This window comes from Musca autumnalis, unplaced genomic scaffold, assembly GCF_047663935.1.
Source record: "Musca autumnalis isolate F117 unplaced genomic scaffold, ASM4766393v1 scaffold_1, whole genome shotgun sequence".
NCBI classification, from domain to species: Eukaryota; Metazoa; Arthropoda; class Insecta; order Diptera; family Muscidae; genus Musca; species Musca autumnalis.
In genome coordinates, this window is record NW_027411644.1 from 191,154,922 (window position 1) to 191,170,320 (window position 15,399).

The 15,399-nt window shown below is 34.9% G+C and overlaps 1 long non-coding RNA gene across 1 annotated transcript; it reads right to left on the reverse strand.

Moving 5' to 3' along the window:
* Nucleotides 1–2,240: 2,240 nt before the first annotated feature.
* Nucleotides 2,241–13,252, reverse strand: LOC141388853 (uncharacterized). The gene is made up of 5 exons (XR_012408950.1): nt 12,916–13,252; nt 12,444–12,846; nt 12,170–12,370; nt 10,737–10,914; nt 2,241–2,714 (listed from the first exon to the last, which is right to left on the reverse strand). It is a non-coding gene; the product is annotated as an uncharacterized lncRNA (long non-coding RNA).
* Nucleotides 13,253–15,399: the final 2,147 nt, after the last annotated feature.

Consider the following 15,399-nt stretch of genomic DNA (forward strand, 5'->3'; position numbering starts at 1 on the left):
AAACATGATTGAATTGATTCGTCAAACTTCAAAAAAACTGTTAATTAATGAAAAATTCCTGCGAATTTTAATACGTAACACCGCGGATTGTAGTTATCACTGCATCTGTAATTGCCTTGAAGTGTTATTTCGTTATTAAATATAGAATTTGATTATTTCGTAGTCAAATTATTTTTTAAATTATTATTTTTTCCTTTGAACAAATGTCAAATATATTGTTTGACGAATTTACAACTTTCTACACACCCAAATTTGTGTAGTAGAAAATAGTAGAAGAGAAAGCCATTCCGAGCCATTTTTGTTTAAAGAGAATAAAAAATTTTGCCAATTTTTGTAGTACGGGAACGCATTTTATCAAAAAATTTTAAAAATAGTACTAAATAGTACTATTTTGCAGGTTCTGGAACACAGCTATCGAGTTGATTCGAACCGAGTACTAGAGCTGGCAAACCATCGATATTCCCAACATTAGATATTTTCGATATAATGTTTTAAAATATCGATTGCTATCGATATTATCGATAAGTTGTCATCGCCATTAATTTGTAGATGAAAATGGCGGAAATGTCAATGATTTTTTTGAAATTATGCAAAAGTAGTTCACAGAAATGTAAAGGGGAATAAACAACTGCTTTTATTTTATAAAAAATGTAAAAAGTACATTTTATTTTAACAAAAAATGTGTACGTGAGACTACGGACTTACACACATATAACCGAAAAGCAGCCAAATTTATATATATTTCAATGGATTTCAGGTTATGGGTTTCTATTCCGATAATATCGATAGGCAAAACTATCTATCGATATTGAATTTTTAAATAATAATCGATATTATCGATAGTGCCATCGATTTTTTGCCAGCTCTACCGAGTACTCAAAGCTGGGATGACAATTTTCGTTATCGATTAAAATGATCGAGTTATTGAGCATAAATTTGCGAGAAATTTCTCGTAGCTAAATTGCCTATCGTAAACCAACAAAATGAAAGACCTCTTAATATCTTTTTGTATAAAATGTAAAAAAATTGTTGTTTGTTGCCGGTTTGTAGAAGAAAAATAAAATTAAGAAAAAAATCTCAGCATTTCTACATGGTAGAACAAATATAAGGTAAAGTAAATACTACAACAAATACAACTTAACAACAACCACAAAGGAATTTGTTTTTGTTTGTAACGTTATGCTTGGTTTACATTTACGAAATCCACTCGATTTCAACTGTCAAATCCATAGGTTAAACGTCAAATGAAATCCAGATGAGATTTCATTTGACGTTTGAGCTATGGAATTGACAGTTGAAATCGAGTGGATTTCGTAAATGTAAACTTAGCATTACTGTCACCGGTACATGTGAACAAAACAAGAAAATGTCTATAAATTATTGGAATATATAAAACTAATATTTTTCACATTTGATTGAATATTTTGGAAAACATGAATGAAAATTCGTTACATGTTCAATTTGAATGTTTCCACATCATTCCACTAAATGCATAATTTCTCACAGAAAGTAGAATTCTTGCAAAATTTCATTGAAAAAGGAGAAGGTGGTTCAATATTTTGTTTTTGAGATCAAAGAAGCATATGTTTATTATATGCTGTTTATATTAGAGCTTTTTGGAGGGTTAACCTTCATTATCAGGATTTGTTTGACGTATATGTAATGGAATTGACATTTAAAACCCAGTGGGTTTGTTGAATCCGTTTATATATAAACGTACTATTAAACGCCGTACACACTAGAGCCTTTTTGCCGGGTTAACCTTCTTTGTGAGGATTTATTTGACATATAACCTGTTGCGTGGTCTTTGCAGTTTTTTTAATAAAAAAAGAAACGAAAAACCCGACAAAATTTCTTCGCACGACCGATCAAACGAGACAACGTTTTAAAAATGAGGCGCGGAAACGGCAAGTAGATGCTGGTGAATAAAAAGTGGTGCCAATTGCAGGGCTGTGTTTGAGTAGGGTAATGGAGAATGATAACATATGACGAAATACAACCCTGAAGTATGACAGGTTTAGTAGTACCTGGGGGTAAAAGAAAATAAATAAACTGAAGGAAAATAAAAGAAAATTATTGGAAAGTAGGGGAAAATTGTAGCGTCATTTCCCAGGATATAAAAGGGCCTAGAACCTAAAAAGCGCGTGAGAATCAAGTGCCGTGTCTAACCCCTAAGTTGGGATATTAAACCTTAACGTTCACCCAGAAAACAAAAAAAAATTAAAACAAATAATTATAAATTATTTTTCAAAAAATCAATTCAAATATTTTATTTAAAATTGTGTCTTTTTTTTTTAATGTTGTGGGCAGATTACCAACTAAATTGCACCAACAATTTAAAAGAAGACATCAACTGTCCTCCTCGACGCTCCAAAAGGGAGGAGGGCAGCAATATTTTATTCAACTATTTGAAAATTATCCATAAAAATACATCGGGGAAGCAGAAATAACCTTATTATGATTTTTTGGTTTTTGCTGTGAACCACACATATGATTGCCTGGATCATTGAAGAATTGATGTAAACCGTGCGTTTCTGGTGCTTGCCAAGAAAACCCTTTCTTTGCTGAATTGAGTAAAAGATTGATGTAAGCCTTTGATGCCAGGTAAATTAAATAGTGAAATCCCCCGTTTACACTGCTTACGAAGAACGAATTTATTTAATTGACGGCCATTTCGCGCATGAGCGCCAATTATCAAAAGGAGAAAAAAAAACCTGAAATGAAAATAATGATAAAATTTTGAATTAATTCTTAATATAAAAAAATATCTTGATTCTAATTAAATTGATTTTTAACGTAAACTAGATATATTTTAAAATAAGTTGTGTTGTCCATACTCAATATTTTAATGTTAATTTTTTTTATGTGAGGGTTATTAATGCCGCCATTTAATATTAATCGAGTGTAGGATTACTTCTCAGCAAAATTATCATAAAAGGATTTAAACAAAAAAAAATATTAAGACTACCAATGAACAGTCTACTCACCGCTTAAGAGAGCTCTTTTAGGTAGGGAATTTGTTAGAATTTTATTGTGTGTGGCCGAATTGGCATTGTAATTGGAAAAGAGAGGTAATCTGAGTCAGTGACTCGCCATTTTGTCTCTAATTTCGGTATTAATAATTCATTTTTTTTTATGATTATGAATTTTTGTTAGTAGGTTAAGAGAAAAAATGACTAAGCCATCAATATATTTTTATGCTTGATTGTCAAGAAAAATCATGTGCTAGTTTTGTGTTATAAAGGGGGTAATATGATGTAAATTGCTAGGTAAGTGTGTGTGGAGCACGGGGCCCTTTTAATAATGACTGATGAAACGGACTAAAGGGTCAAGGTTGGGCGGGCTATGTGTGGGCGCAATTTTCCATCAAGCACCTTTGTCACTGGTATATGTAGGGTTGTATTTGTTGTTTGTGTTCTTGTCTTTGTATGTTCAAATTCAATTATTGTTTATCCCCTTGGGCTGATGGTGCCAGGGTTGGGACCGCCTTGAGTACAGCTCCCCTGAACTAGCTGGATACCCCACCACAGTGCCGCATAAGCCGGATTATAACAATATGGCGCCCAAAATAAAAAACGAATCATAAAATGATTTAATTTCAATACACAGTGCAATACCACCAGTGCGCTGTAAAATAGACCTACGATGCAATAAACCAAAAAGACAAATATCGCATTTTCTTATAATGCAAATTTTGCAACCACATTTTCCCTTTTGAAATTGTGTTAAATGTGCAATAATTAGCTATAAGTATGAGAAAATTAGGATATTTGTTTTAAAAATTCCAAAATGGTCAAGTGCAATAGCTCTTGTTCGTCTAATGTAACAAATGATGTATTGTTTATGACCTGTTCTGTTTATGTGTATATGTTTTGTGATAAGTAGTTTCAATAGTCGTTAGAGAAAACATAAGGGGAAATGTGCAATTGCTTCAGTGACGAAGGTATCACAGAGTGCATTGCGCAAAGTACTCGTGTACGTGATCTCTTTTCTTACTAATATAGGAAAACTGCCGTCGTGTTTGATCTAATTATGTGTTTGTTCAGTAACGTTAATTCCTAATTAGCAATATACCGTGACAACCAATAGGGACACATTGATTTAACATGATTAAAGAAAAAAGAAACAAATGTTCATAAAAAAATCCACACACTTTCATAACCAAGCAATTGAAAATACATCTTATGCCCTCTTATATGTATGTTGAAAATTAAAAGTAAAAAAAAAAAACTAACCTTTAATATTTTATGTTATTTGATTTTATGTATTGTTTGTTTAGTTCATTAACGTATTAATAACTAGTTCATCCAGTATTTTTTTTTATTTAGGTAAATCTGCTTTCATTTTTTCATAAATTATTTCTTACCACAACATTTTTTTTGTTTATATCATTGCCAAAACGTAAATTCAAATCACTGTTAAGATCCGAGTTCAACTGTTAATTATCATTATACAATCTAATGAGTGAACAGATAGGTGGGAAAAGACGTAGCAAAAGGAATCGTTTGTCAGCTTTTGATGTTAGTGTATTTTCACCTCAAACTCCTAGACCCAAAACGAAGAAGAAAAGAACAGAAGTAATCATGGCCAACAGAGAAGGTTCAATACAAGATTTATCAGGTACAATTAACAATCCTAATGCTAGTACGAGTGCTGGCGCTCGAGTACCAGAGAACGAAATGGATCATATGATTAGAGGTATGGTACAAGAGAGCGTAAACGACGCTAGAGCTAGTATTAGAAATTTAGTACAAGAAAGTGTCAGCCAGGAAATGGAAAAGTTTCAATCTGCAATTCAAAAATTGAATGAATCTATCGCCAGATTATCGGTAGGTCGTAACCATGATCCAAACCCTAACCCACAACCACCATTACCCCCTAGGCCTCAGGCTCCGCCTGGACCGCACAATAGTTATACAAACGCGAGCCGCCAAAGCTCGGATGTGCCGCCCATATTTAATTCCAATTACGTTCAACCCTTCAAAGTGGAACGGTTTCACTTAAATTTTTCAGGAAGACCGAACACATTATCTGTCGAAGACTTTATTTACAGAATCGAATATTTTCAAAAACATTATAGATTGTCCTGGGAGGAAATTCTAAATGAGTTCCACATCCTTGTGTCAGGACCCGCTTATGATTGGTACTGGCTTCAACAAAGGAACGAAGCCATCACTGATTGGATGTCCCTTAAGTATGGATTAACCGAAAGGTTTAAAACTAGAGAGATCTCATGGAACGAAAACAGCAACCTGGGGAAACCATAGACACATTTTTTCACGATATGAATCTCATGCGTTCTAAGTTGGAAAAACCCGTCTCTGATTATGAGATGATTACATTAATAAAGAAAAATCTTCGAAAGAATCTATCTAGCATTGTCTATGCAATGCCTGTGAGTTCCGTCGAACAACTGAGAGTCGAGTGTTTAGAGATTGAGAGGACGTTTTTTAGGCGTGAAAATGTGGCACCGCCACCACCCACACCCATAAATAGACCGATTCGGGTTAATGCTTTACAAGAAGAAGAAGAAGTCGATAATTTCCGTAGGTTTGAGGAAACAGATGAAGTCCCGGAAATAGCGGCTATAAATACCCAGACTGTCTGCTGGAATTGCCAAAACCCGGGGCATGTCTTCCGTGAATGCACTTCCACTCAAAGAAATTACTTTTGTTTTAAGTGTGGTAAACCCAACACAATAACACCAAAATGTGCGAATTGTGCGTCGGGAAACTCCCGAAAGAACATGGTTGCAGCGGGAAACCATCGTTCAACGGAACCGCACAAGGGAGCAAACCCGCTGACAAACAAGTGAATGAGAACCAATGTAATAATTATCCATCAATACGCCATTACCTACCACTAGAATCAAGGCAACAACACTATGACCTTGTAAAAACAAAAATTTTTGGCAACAGCGATGAAAATAAACCGATAGAAAATTCAGAGAAAAAAACATTTAAGAAACAGGAAAAGAATAAACAAAGGATCCTTAAGCTAAGACAATACCAAAAGGAGAATAGAAAGCGTAGAAAATCTTTATGTGAGACCATAGTACGATGCCAAGACATAAGTGATCCAAGACCATATGTGTTCATTAAAATCAGGGAGAAAGAGATACAAGGCCTATTAGATTCAGGAGCAACTGTAAGCCTTTTAGGTAAACCGTGTCGAGAAATCGTAGAGGAATTGGATTTGGAAATTCAACCTTACACTTCCGATATAAGTACGGCCTCTGGGAAAAGGCACAGAATTTTAGGCAGAATTCAAGTTAATGTTGAGTATGAAGGAAAAACTAGAAAAATGAATTTATATTTGTGTCCCGATCTACAGCAGGATTTGTACCTAGGAGCCGATTTCTGGCGTCTATTCGAAATAGCACCAGAAATATTTCCCTTGAATGAAATTAATTTAGACCTCCAAATAAAAATACATGGCGATTCAAAAAACGAAAATACAAAAATGCATACTTTAACAGAAGATCAAAAGAAAAGGTTAGACGAAGTCATTAAAAAGTTTCCAACATTTGAGGAGAAGGGTTTAGGATGTACAAGGATAGAAAAACACGCCATCAAGTTAGTGGAAGGAGCACAGCCTGTCTAGGATAAACACTATCCCTTATCCCCAGCTGTTCAAGACATTGTTTACAAGGAGATAGACAACATGCTCGCTCTGAATGTAATTGAGGAGAGTGATTCTCCTTGGAGTAATAGAACGACTGTTGTAAGAAAACCCGGGAAGAATAGATTTTGTCTGGATGCCCGGAAACTAAATGCGCTTACCGTAAAAGACGCATACCCTCTACAAAACATAGATGGAATACTTAGCAGAATTGATCAAACGCATTTTATAAGCAGCGTCGACCTGAAGTATGCGTTTTGGCAGATTGAGCTGGAAGATGAAGCCAAGCCATATACTGCCTTTACGGTACCAGGTCGACCGCTTTATCAGTTCCGCGTAATGCCGTTTGGACTTTGTAATGCGGCGCAGCGACTCTGTCGCTTAATGGATAAAGTTATCCCTGGCCGTCTCAAGTCCAACGTCTTCATCTACCTAGACGACCTTCTTATTATCTCAGAGGATTTCGATAACCATATAAAATTGCTTAACGAAGTGGCTGAATGCTTACTAAAAGCAAATCTCACAATTGGTCTAAAAAAATCGTTATTTTGTTTTACCGAATTGAAATACCTCGGTTTTATAATCGGGAACGGATGCCTTAAAACCGACCCAGAGAAGATACATGCTATTAAAGAAATACCAGTACCGAAAAATCCGAGAGAGGTTAGAAGTTTTTTGGGAACCGCAGGATGGTACCGGCGGTTCATCAAAAATTTCGCCTCCATATCTGCTGCCCTTACCGATACCCTCAAAAAAGGCCAAAAATTCTCTATTAGTTCAAAGGCAATGGAATCATTCAATACGCTGAAAAGGGCCCTGACCTCAGCCCCAGTCCTTCGTCACCCAGATTTCTCACGCGAATTCTTCATTCAATGTGACGCATCAGACTATGGAATTGGGGCTGTGTTGTTTCAGAAGGACGATAACGGAGGAGAAAATCCAATCGCCTTCTATTCCCAAAAATTAAATGCTCGCCAACGGAATTATTCAGTAACTGAAAAGGAATGTTTGGCAGCGGTACTAGCGGTAAAAAGATTTCGGCCTTATGTCGAATTAATGAAATTCACCATAATTACAGACCATGCTAGCCTTAAATGGCTGATGTCCTTAAAGGACTTAAGCGGCAGACTTGCGCGCTGGTCTTTGCAGCTCCAAGCATATGACTTCTCTATAGAACACCGGAAAGGCTCCGAAAATGTAGTGGCGGATACCTTATCTAGGATGCCCACCGACTCTGGGGTTATAATCGAAGAAATCCAGAATGAGGATATGTTGGGTTTTGAGACGACGGCGTTTGAGAGTGAAGAGTATTGTGAACTCAATGACACAATAATTTCGAATCAAGTAAATCTACCCGACCTTAAGGTAGAAGACGGAAAAGTGTACATAAGGGCCAAACATTTTGATGCAGACACCAATGAATTCGAATGGAAACTGTGGATACCCCAAGACATCACCTACGCGTTGATTGAAAAAGCCCATACATATACCGAAGTAGTGCATGAAGGCATAACCAAAACATTAAACAGACTAAAGACGTTTTATTATTGGCCGAAGATGGTATCTCAGGTCAGACAATACATAAAAGCCTGTCAAATGTGTAAAGAAACGAAGCCCTCCAATCAGAACATGAGACCACCTATGGGAGAAGAAGTTGTAACCGAAAGGCCATTCCAGAAGTTGTATATTGACTTCTTGGGAAAATATCCTCGTTCCAAAAAAGGAAATGCTTACATCTTTATTGTAGTGGATCATTTCACGAAATTTACTTTTCTACATGCCATGAAAGAGGCTACTGCCCAAAATGTCATACGGTTCTTGGAACACCATGTATTTCACGTATTCGGTGTGCCGGAAACAATACACAGCGACAACGGGAAGCAGTTTTTGTCGAAATCTTTCGAGGAAATGATAAACAACTATAAAATCAACCATATAACAACGGCCTATTACTCTCCTCAATCGAATGCATCAGAGCGAGTAAATCAGTCGGTACTAGCGGCGATAAGGTCATATGTTGAGAAAGATCACCGTGACTGGGATCTATACCTATCCGAAATTGAACAGGCTCTGAGGACTTCCGTGCACTCCGCAACCGGCGTCAATCCATTTTTTTCCTTATTCGGGTACAATCGGTTTTCAAGCGGAGCAGATTATAAATTAGCTAAGCGCCTCAGATCATTAACAGATCACCAAATCGTTCATTTTAACAGAAATGAGAAATTAGAATTGATGAGAGAGAAGATGAGGGATAGCATGCATCAGGCATACGAAAGCAGCTCAAAGCGTTACAATCAACGAGCAAGAATTGTCAAATTCTTGCCCGGGCAAGAAGTGTATAGAAGGAATCATGTGTTGTCTGATTTTAAGAACAATATAAATTCCAAATTCTGTAAGAAATTCCTTAAGTGTAGAGTAGTAAGACCAATTGGAAATAACATGTACGAATTGGAGACACTTCAGGGAAAACCCCTCGGGAATTATCATGCCAAAGACATTAGAATATAGAAAAAGTGCAATAAAGCTGTGATATAGTAATAATAGTGCAATATAGGTTAATAAATGTGTGTCGTGTGTGTCCACTTTTATCAATCTATTTGGCTTTTATTTAACTATATCAATAGATTATTGTGATATGATAATAATAGTGCAATATAGGTTATAAATTTGTGTCGTGAACGTCCAATTTTATCTACCTATTTTGGTTTTTTTTTTTTTTTAAATTATATCATAATATTCTTGCCTCTTTTTCTATAGTAGTCATTAGCATGATAGTACATAACTTAAATTGCCCGGCCAATAGATCTCAGGGTGTGGGAGTTCCCCACGTTGGGTCTGGAGACAAGTAAGCTCCAAATAAACTAGTACAAAAAGTCTAACCACCTTAATATAGCATGTCAACTATAAACGAGTAAACCATAAAAAAAACAGGGAATTGTTGTATGCCTTATAAATCTCTAAAAATCACAAATCAAACCAAAATCCCTTAATTCAAATTAAGAAGCTAACATTTTTACACCCACAGTGAATGCAATCTACCTGGAAAGGCTATTTGTTCTCAAAGACATATTGATTAAACCCAAACCCCATTGAAATAATAGGACATATTTTCTTTTCAAACTGAAAATCACAACCCAATAGGATAATTTTATTAATAATGTTTAGTACACTCGGGGTTCCCTATGAAAAGGAATTTTAAATATAGGAAAACAAACGATCTAATATATCATAAAATGTTTATACATCACAAAAAATAATAATAAGGAAGGTATACTAAAATATAAATATTATACAAATACGTCAAGTCCAATTCAATGGCGGCAAAAAAAGGTGTAATTTCTTTATTTGTTTTTCGTTTCACGTAGTCAACAATAATAAAACATATTCACGGGAGGTGATCATAGCCACTCCTTCCACAGGTAGTCGATGGTCAGACTAGCACGGTTTCAACATGGCGACGTCAAGTTTATAGGCGAGGGGTATGAAGTAGTGAAACCCATGTACATGGTTTTCTGTGTTTGTTGTGTTGCCTCTTCTCGTTCTTCGTTGCAAGATTATTTCTTCGATTTTCTTTCATTTTTATTTTCTCAAGCAAACGTTAACAACAAAACAAACATAAAAACATTTAATTAATGAAATAGTGAAAATTTAACTATTAATAATAATTTAATTATTAATGTTAATTATTTTATGTTGTTTTTTTGGTTTATTTATGTCTTTTTTTGTTTTTATTGGTATGAGAAACACAACAAATGCGAATGGTAAAATAAAGAGGACACGCAAAAATCTTAAATTTCACGTTAACGTGTGTGGACACTAACGAAACTTGAAAAGAAACTTTACCGAAATTGGTTTCAAGAAACCTTGCTAGTCTGACCATCGACGTAGAGACCAATTATCAAATAATTGCAAACAACATTCAAAGTAATAAATTGATATCACAAATTCAATTGTAATAAATTAAAAAATTCCGCAGACAATAGATATTTTGCACCATTAACATTTCATATTAATAATCACATTCATCACCTTTGGCTAATATTAATGCCACCAAGGCCTTGTCTCACTGTCAGTCAGCTGTCCCAGTATAATAGAAATAGAAATGCCAAACTCACCTAAAAACAATCAGCAGCAAACATTTAGCATTTGTGTAAACACGGGAGTTCTCGCCATTCATAATGATTAAATGAGCCTACTTGTCCATTGATGCAAAAAAAATTGATGTTGGGCAAAACACACACTGGTGGTTGAAAGGTACACAATTTCTGGTAACATTCCTTACACGAACAAGAACTGAAAATACACAACAACAACAAAAAACCAGAATTAATCAACGAAAGTAACATTTCTCTGTTTATAGTTATTCAACTGAACAAATGAATATGATTTGAATGCATTAAAATTATTTGTTCTTTCTTAAAATTTTTCTTCTTATTCTTATTATTATTTCTTCACATTGTTTGTTTTTTTTTTTTTGTTTACACACATTTAATTGCACGTTTTCATTTGGTTAATCATTTACTTGTAGCCACAAAAACACACACACGCACACAAACATATGTCATGAGGGCAATCAGCCTGTTTATTGTTTCTCTACTGCCATGGTACAATTAACAGGTAGATGCATCAGCAAACAACTACAACAAAAACGAGTTCAGTACTGTGAAATGTCAAAAATGTTTTCCAAAAATAAAGCGATTCACACAATTTTTTCAACAAAATTTTGTTAGGTAGTTATTAATAAACACATTATTACAAAAATCCGACAAAAACTCACAATTTTTCTTTTAAAATTTTGTTTTTTAATTTTGTGTTTTCAATTACAACAACTTTTTTGACAGCTCACAGTACATCAGCTGGGCTGATGCGGGTACCTGTATGATTGTGCCATGTCTACTGCATAACAAAAAAAGAAAACACTTTATTGTGAAGACCACATCATCACCATCATCCACCACCATTGTTCTTATATCAACATAACACAACAATAATTTTTCTTAGGAATTCTGGAACGTATGAGAACATTTTTGGCCTTGCCTCCTATTCAGTAAATCACATTTTTATTAGGAACTAAATCGCTCTTGGAATGTCATTCAAAGACCATCACTTTTCATAACAAATCCTTTTTATTCCTTCAAATTCACTTGTGGTCTTGTATGGGATCACTAATTTTAACCATGAATTCACTAAATATATTAAAAAAACACATTCATATCAATCCAGCAGCATTTTCATTATATCCACCTATTTCATTTTTTCTCACATATTTAACACACTGTTTTTAGGATTATAAAATACACCATTTCTGGCGAACATTGCTGGTTGATGATCATATTCATACATGTTTTTGTCATTACGCGATGAACACTTTTGGGATGAGTATGCACTGTAGGTCAGGTAGCAATTAACAGGAATCTGGAGCAAAACAATTTAGCTGATGAGGTAGTTTTTACACGAGATTTTTTTTGTGTGATTCTTAATGAAACCAAATTCTTTATGAGCACTTTAACACTAATGTCCATACACCATGCTTTGAGATAGAACTCACCTAACGATGACCGGCAGGCAACAGCAAATGTGGCTCAGACAATGTTGAATTTTCATGCAGTAAACTTTTCCATGAGTTGTTGTTATGAAACAACGCAAACGGCTATTCACAAAACGTAACAAGAGACATAGGTAAAGGAAATTGTTGATGTTGCTAGGTAAATCTTGTACACCCAAAGTATTAACAGCCACTAAGGTTTATCTGTAAGGAAAGGAAATAAAGTCATAATTAATATAAAATAGAAATGAACATTTGCAACAAAGAAATAAATTACCTGTGGAAATGTACGTTCAGCACAAAGTCCCGCGTTAACCGAACTCCATTGAACTTATCATGACGCAGTTACAAAAGGCAGCGACGCCAGCGTAATAGTAAAGGGCTGCTGTTGCGTCGTACAGTCATGATGGTGGAGACTTGATAACATGTACATACAAACATGTGTGTGACTGGCGTGGGTCGAACAATTGTGACTGTGTTGGCTCCATTAAAAAAGTCCATACTGTATGTGTGACTAGCGTACGTGACATGTACGCGAAATGCAAGTTTTTTTCGCATAGCGGCACCCTCCATGCACATACATATAAACATATTGTCAATGATGGATAGGAATAATTGTGTGTAAAGCAAGCGTATGTTAATACACGTAAAGACAATTATTTCAATGAATACACATTTTTCTGGAAATATAAGAAAAAAAAATGTTATTTCTATTTGAAATGCATGATAAATTATTATTCTGATCTTACCTGGGAGTTCTGTGTAGGAACATTCACACATGAAGAAAAAATGCACCATAACCTCGTGGTCATGAAAATTTCCATAGTTTTTGCTTGCGTTTTACTTTTTTTCATACTTATCCAATTTTGCGAAACAAAGACTACACGCACATCCCCATTCTTATTGCAAGGCACTAGAATGGTGAAGTTTTGTTGCGTGGTCTTTGCAGTTTTTTTTAATAAAAAAAGAAACGAAAAACCCGACAAAATTTCTTCGCACGACCGATCAAACGAGACAACGTTTTAAAAATGAGGCGCGGAAACGGCAAGTAGATGCTGGTGAATAAAAAGTGGTGCCAATTGCAGGGCTGTGTTTGAGTAGGGTAATGGAGAATGATAACATATGACGAAATACAACCCTGAAGTATGACAGGTTTAGTAGTACCTGGGGGTAAAAGTATAGCTCTGTTCCAGAACTAAAAAGTTTTTACAATTTTTACCACTTTTACACATTTTGCGTTCCCGTACACAAAATTTATATGAAAATCGTTTACGACTTTTACAACTTTTACGACTTTTACCACTTTATAAAGTACGGGAACAGGCCAAAAATAAATAAACTGAAGGAAAATAAAAGAAAATTATTGGAAAGTAGGGGAAAATTGTAGCGTCATTTCCCAGGATATAAAAGGGCCTAGAACCTAAAAAGCGCGTGAGAATCAAGTGCCGTGTCTAACCCCTAAGTTGGGATATTAAACCTTAACGTTCACCCAGAAAACAAAAAAAAAATTAAAACAAATAATTATAAATTATTTTTCAAAAAATCAATTCAAATATTTTATTTAAAATTGTGTCTTTTTTTTTTTAATGTTGTGGGCAGATTACCAACTAAATTGCACCAACAATTTAAAAGAAGACATCAACTGTCCTCCTCGACGCTCCAAAAGGGAGGAGGGCAGCAATATTTTATTCAACTATTTGAAAATTATCCATAAAAATACATCGGGGAAGCAGAAATAACCTTATTATGATTTTTTGGTTTTTGCTGTGAACCACACATATGATTGCCTGGATCATTGAAGAATTGATGTAAACCGTGCGTTTCTGGTGCTTGCCAAGAAAACCCTTTCTTTGCTGAATTGAGTAAAAGATTGATGTAAGCCTTTGATGCCAGGTAAATTAAATAGTGAAATCCCCCGTTTACACTGCTTACGAAGAACGAATTTATTTAATTGACGGCCATTTCGCGCATGAGCGCCAATTATCAAAAGGAGAAAAAAAAAACCTGAAATGAAAATAATGATAAAATTTTGAATTAATTCTTAATATAAAAAAAATATCTTGATTCTAATTAAATTGATTTTTAACGTAAACTAGATATATTTTAAAATAAGTTGTGTTGTCCATACTCAATATTTTAATGTTAATTTTTTTTATGTGAGGGTTATTAATATTAATCGAGTGTAGGATTACTTCTCAGCAAAATTATCATAAAAGGATTTAAACAAAAAAAAATATTAAGACTACCAATGAACAGTCTACTCACCGCTTAAGAGAGCTCTTTTAGGTAGGGAATTTGTTAGAATTTTATTGTGTGTGGCCGAATTGGCATTGTAATTGGAAAAGAGAGGTAATCTGAGTCAGTGACTCGCCATTTTGTCTCTAATTTCGGTATTAATAATTCATTTTTTTTTTATGATTATGAATTTTTGTTAGTAGGTTAAGAGAAAAAATGACTAAGCCATCAATATATTTTTATGCTTGATTGTCAAGAAAAATCATGTGCTAGTTTTGTGTTATAAAGGGGGTAATATGATGTAAATTGCTAGGTAAGTGTGTGTGGAGCACGGGGCCCTTTTAATAATGACTGATGAAACGGACTAAAGGGTCAAGGTTGGGCGGGCTATGTGTGGGTGCAATTTTCCATCAAGCACCTTTGTCACTGGTATATGTAGGGTTGTATTTGTTGTTTGTGTTCTTGTCTTTGTATGTTCAAATTCAATTATTGTTTATCCCCTTGGGCTGATGGTGCCAGGGTTGGGACCGCCTTGAGTACAGCTCCCCTGAACTAGCTGGATACCCCACCACAGTGCCGCATAAGCCGGATTATAACAAACCAATGGAATTGACATTTAAAACATAGTGGGTTTGTTAAATCCGGTTATATATAAACGTACTATTAGGCCCTAATTTTTTATTTAAATTTAACAAAATACCTCACATATTAGGGGTAGTTTACACTATATGTAAATGTCATATGACACGAAATAAAAATATTCCATATCTACCCACGGAGGCAATGTGGAGATGTAGTTTTTTTTTACATTTTTGCTGGTGTGGACGCACAGAGTAAATGGCGTAAGGAAAATCTCCAATATTGCACATATTAGCGAATATATAACTATGGGAAATTTCATGTCATATGACATTTACATATAGTGTAAACTACCCCTTAACAAACGTTGTACCGCCTCTATAAGCGGTGTTTTATTGTGCAGCTCGTCGTTTGGACTT